Raw genomic sequence first — 6,000 nt, 5'->3', positions numbered from 1 at the left:
CGTAGTGGATGGAGCAGCTATATTTATAATGAGAAACCTATTTTCCATGATTTTGGGTACATCTTAAGGGGAATGAAAATTACCTTGTAAAGAAGAAGCAAACTCCAAAAATGAGGTTAAGAAGTTGATATAGCTATTGGAGGGGTTCGAAAAGCTCGGCAATCTAACCTAGAAAGGTCACTCAACCAATGTGCCAGCTTCTCCTATCAAGTATTTTCAATTAAATCCAGCCTGCTATTGGATCTTTAGCGGGGTATCGGGTCATTTCGTGACTGGTTTTTCTTAGATTGTTTAAGAGATTTGATCCCTTTAAAATCTCTACTCACACATGAGCTTCCCTGGGCTCAGCTGAAGCCCGAATATATGGAAATGAGGGGAATAACCCAACATTTGATTTATTGGGCCAGATAAGATGGCCCATGACTCCGCGAGCAATCGATATGCCTACTGCAACTCCTGCGGTTGAGGATTTACGAGCCTTTTCTGCTTCAACCCTCAACAACCTCTATCCTTTTCTTTTTGACTACGTTGCCGAGGGATAGACTTTGTGTTGAAATTACGAGCTTTTTTCACATGTAGAAAGGAACAATTGCACTTGTTTGTTTTTTTTTTCCTTCAGAGCACCCAGTATTTGCAAAGAAACTCTTTTTCGTGCAGTATCATTAGCTTTCAAGGTAGAGAAAAATAAAAGGTTTTGTGCTTTTGAAAATCAGAAAATGTTTAGCTTTCTTTGAAGAATTCTTAGATCCTTTTGTTTTCTTGGTTGGTCGCCAACCTTCCATCTAAATTACTAGTGCAAGTCTGCGAGATTGAAACCAAGGACATCAATGTGCAGGTTTTCTTTCGTTTAGTTCAACTTGGAAGTGACTAACCACTGGGTGAAGCCAAGAGAAACCGACGTTCACAGCTTGTCCGGACCAATCGAGTTGGGCCTCTAATTTATTTCATCAAAAGGATTGCATGCACAAATCAGTGACTTGGAGTTGGAGATGGAAGCGAGTCTGGTAATTCGGGATGATTCCTGAGTCTAGCCTGATCCATATTCTGCTCTTATAATTCAGGTTAAGATCAAAACACTAGCACTAATTTTCCACGTACCAGCACTGGGCACAAGTGATGCGACAAAATTCGTGTTGATACTTCAAGCTAGTGAGCGAGAAAACATCATCCCGTTGTGACCACCAATTCATGAAATGTGACCATCAACATGTGCCTCCTTAAATTTAACCGAGAGATTAAAGGAGGTCCAGTTCAAATTGATCACACTCTTACTTATTTAATTTAGTTGTCACCCTTTTTTTTTTTTTTTGTGGTATAACGGCGCATCACACAAAACGTGCATGTGTGTAGTCAACAAAATCAGAAAAGAGAAGCAGGCAAAGAGAAGAAGAAATAGACGCTTGATTCTTCCAAAGGAACCCTTCAGCATAATGAGCTATAAAGGAGGCAATTCAATCGACAGTATTGTTCGCCTTCAGGTAGACATGTAGTTGTTACTCTTAGCTTACTCTTAGAGATCAAGCTAACTAACATTAATCCGCATGTTGAAGCACTAGTTTTTCATATGCCATGTACTTGAGCAGCTGGAACTGCTAGTTAGGGGGATCAATAGATAAACTCTTTGTAAATGTAGCTTGGTGCATGAATGCGTAAGGGCCTCTTTTCAACCGCAGGGTGCGGGAAAGGAACAGCAAAGACAAAAGAGGAGGTTTGATTCCATTGGTTAGAAGTCTACTGTGATTGCATGAAAAACGTCTTCACTTATTTAATGCGCCCAATGGAGAAATTTATACGCTATCTATGCGTCACATAGATCCTGACATGGTGTCCATACTAGTATATTGACCCATACACTTTGATACCCAACCTATTGGTTATCTTGTCTCTGTCTCTCACCAATGCATTATTTTATAAGATAACTCCCATCATATTTATATAACGAAGGTTAGTTGGGGTTTCCCCTTCATCTTTTTCTTAAGGAAGTATTGAATTGGATCAAAGATATCTTTTTTCTCTGTCATCTGTCTATTGCGGCATAGTAACAAGTGATTGTAACTCGATCTCCTCGGTGAGTGGAGAGGATCCAAAAATTCCTCATTCGCAATCCATGAACAGACTTAAATCCATACCTTATAGCAGGATAAACCACTGCATCTTTTGTAAGCCAAACAATTAGCAAAATTACTTCTTGCTCATAAGGATGATTAAACTATTCTACTGTTTCGCATACCAACAACAGCTTGGCCGGTTCCAATGACTTCAACCCTCCTCATGGAGAAATTTTCTCGGTGCATACATGTGCCTAATTGACCCTGAGACATCGTATATATCCATTAATCTTTTCAGCTTGCTTGCTAGACCAAACTGGAAGGTGTTGACATAGAATTTAAAACGGGAATCCATGACATCTCTACACCAATCACATGATCTCCTCTCTTCCATCTTCTCCTCTTCTCCAATCTATGGCCTAATCTTGAACCTCGTCATCCCTTATGACTAAAACTCCCTTAAAGCCTTAGATTAATCAACTCCCAATGCTTCCTTTCCTTATGATTGCAACACCCGAGCCCGCAAAATCTCGGTTACGAGGTAAACAATCTCCATCTGACTACTAGTTTAATCACGCCGGCATCATCTTATGAGGTCTAATCTTAGTAATCTTATAATAATCCCATGTTAACTAGCTACTTTGTTGTTCGAGTATTGGTGTGGTCGTATCCAGGGAGGGAAGGTTGCCGTCTATCTGCCACGTGTGGTCTTCTGGCCTGTGTCACCTTGAATAAAGCAACTGGATTGGGGTGGACCAAGCCAGGTCCTGGATTTAGACTGTGGGTGCAAACGAGCTATCTGTTGAAAAATATGGAAGAAGCGAAATGCACGAATTTTTTTTAAAGAAATCAAGTTCTATCTATTATGTTTTGCAAAAAATCTTATCAATCTTTTTCAGCTGGATGCATCTATGTTCAGAGAATTTACTTGATCCTCATATCAAACTTTGGAATAACCTCGTAATATTGGCATCGCTTGTTAAGAGACATTGATCTATGTTTTTAGAAAAAAGGTTAACTCACGTCATGATACAGAGTTTATATACTTGCATACTGAAGATATAGAGATCCTTCAAATTACTTATAAGATTGTTCGGCATGTTGAATAGTTTTACAGATTTACTTATAGACTACTATTTTTTGTAAAAAAAATTTATTGCTCTTTTATGTTGTTCTTTCTTGCAAATTCTTTACAAGTAGTTGCTGTAAACTCTCCTTTTCTAATAAAGGCCGGGAGGCTTTGCCTCCCTCCTCATCAAAAAAAAAAAAAAGAAAAAAAAAAGAAAAAAAAAGGTGCAAACAAGCTGGTGTGAGCCTTGCTGCGTGGTAACGTGTGCAGGGCGTTCTCTCAACATTGGAGCCTGAGAGGGTATTCAAGCTAGAGCTGAGCTTGATCGTAGCCATTAAAGTCTGGTTCTTTAGTTGACCAATGGAACTTGAATAAGCTTGTTTTGGAGCAAGCACAAACTTCCATTTTTTTTTGCTAGCCGTCCAAGCTTGGATTGTTGACCGCACAAACTTTTTAAGCCGCGCTTTGTCTCCTTTGTCAATCAAACTCTGAAGGATCTTTAACCCTGGCTGGTTTTCTAATTAGATAGGCTAAGCAAACCTGCTATCGACCAAAAGCAAGTGATTTAAGAATGGCCCAGTTCATTTGCTACCCTAATTTAGATCCAGATCTACTCGATCACCTCGTGAGTAGGGTCAAATCCAGCATAGGCTTTTCTGGCTAGCATCATATTTGAGAAATAAGCTTTGTTATGGTTGAGTATGATTCAGTTTGATTCAATCCAATTTTGTTAGATCTACACTGAATCCAACTATTAAAGTCTTATTTTGGGATTGGCACCTCAACCTTGGGCTTTGAACATCATTTGGATCTAAATCAAATTGGGTACGATTCATATTTAGTTTTATCTGATCCACTTGCACCTCGATTTTTGATTGCTGAAACCTCAAATATGCAATTAAATAATTTGGATCTATGAAGATACAATGAAGAATTTTTTCAATGCGTAGGTTTGGGGGCTTATAACGCTAGCTAGTTTATGGCGCGTGCATTGTCAAGAATCAATTAATATAGTATGGTGAATAAATGTAGTATAGAAAATTCAGTGACAACATCTCTCTCTAATACCATGAAATCTGGGAGTTGACTTTGCATTCCTATCACTCATAAGAAATGGTTATCATCGTTATCATTGGATGCAGTGATGTGGTTCAACAATATCGAGGGCACGGTCATTGTCAAAATAATCATATTAATAGAGTTTTTGATTTTTTTGTGCTTTTTTTCAACAAAGTAGTGCACATAATATAGAATTGGAGGGGAGGTCTCATGTTCGGACCATGCGTATTGTTTTTCAAGTGTTTTATATAGACAATTTTTCTATCATTTCCTTGAAATGATATAGATTATTAGCATTATTCTTGGAAAAAAGGGGAAAAGAAAAAGATTGATCCATTAGGGTTTGCATTCACGCAATCCTTTCTTTGCCAAGCCTAAATCTGGATTTTTGGCTTCAAGAAAGCAGTACTTTGCTCATTTCGATCGATGTTTTACCATCATGGGCATGATCATATGGCAAACGAACCAACGATGCTTATTTGAGTCTAATTTTGGAGAACTTAATTAGGGCATCATTCTTTTCTAGCAAAAACTAATAATATGTCCATAAACTATTTGGTTTTAGGCGCGCCTTTTCATCATTCAATGTGGGAACAGTTATAGCTCCAACCTAAACACTTTCATTATTGCCAAATCTACTTTGATAATCATGTACTAAAGCTATTTTAGAGGATAATGTTTCTCTTCTTCAGTGAAATTTTAGCAGTAGTCAACAACCTATTATCACTCTTTTTTTTTTCTCTTTTTTCTTAACATAGCATAAACTTGTATTATCTTTACTGATTGGTATAACTAATGATATCAGAAGCATGCATTCAATAATCTTGATTAGGTTGCCTAATGATCAAAGGACGCATAATAGCTCATCTTTACAATGTACCTCCCTAATGCACGCTGTGCACGAGGGAGTGGCTCAGCGGTGCAAATTTAACTTGCAAACAAAATATTGTTTAGCTCCAGATGAGAAGAGACCCTCTCCTTCTAGTTTAGGGAGTGGTGCTCTGTATCTAATTTTCTCAAAGGCTTTGAGCCCGTCTCTCTTCTTCCTCTTCTTCTTCTTCAGAGAGCATGGTATCTAGTTTAGAAAACGAATAAGAATCAGTACGTGCATGGAAGTGTACTGAATACGCCACACATGAAATTTTTAATTTTTTTAATGCATGTGAATAAGCATATATGAGACATGATTTGTCCGTGTAAATTTTGTGTAATGCAACCTAGTGACTTTCCCAAAGATTTGGGTGTCTTATTGAGCTCTTTTCTTATGCCAATTTTCTTGTTGACGCAGAAACTAATCAGATTGCTAATGAATTCGCTGTTGGGCAAGGTGGCACTCATCATTGAGTGGGACCTATTGATTGAAATTTCTGCAATGATGTATGATACAAATCATGCTACAGTAAGTGATTCACTGGTTGTTTGTTAAAAAAAATTTTGAGACTTAGCGTGTGATCGATAATTAGCTGCAGCATTGTGCCTAAAACATATCTTAACCTACCTTCAAATTCTTGTGTAAAAGGCTTTTATTTTCTTTGTCTGTTTTTGAGAGAAAAGGTGATAGAATTTTCCTTTCAAAAAACCCGGCAACTCAAGAAGAAGACATGAGACCATAGGCTATAAATATCAGATATTTTTTGTCCCTTCAATTTAAATTTACAAAATAATGCACACCGTCACATTCACACACCATAGGTTATAACTCTAGAGCTTGCCTATTTTTCTTAAAATGAAGTATTTCTTATGGCCCTATTGGAAGAAGAAATTGAACAGATAAGAGGTAATTAGTAGAAGGCTCAGAAAAAATCTTTATGGGTGCGTGATTTA

This window comes from Phoenix dactylifera, chromosome 2 (assembly GCF_009389715.1).
Source record: "Phoenix dactylifera cultivar Barhee BC4 chromosome 2, palm_55x_up_171113_PBpolish2nd_filt_p, whole genome shotgun sequence".
Classification (NCBI taxonomy): domain Eukaryota; kingdom Viridiplantae; phylum Streptophyta; class Magnoliopsida; order Arecales; family Arecaceae; genus Phoenix; species Phoenix dactylifera.
This window is presented reverse-complemented; position numbering follows the sequence as displayed.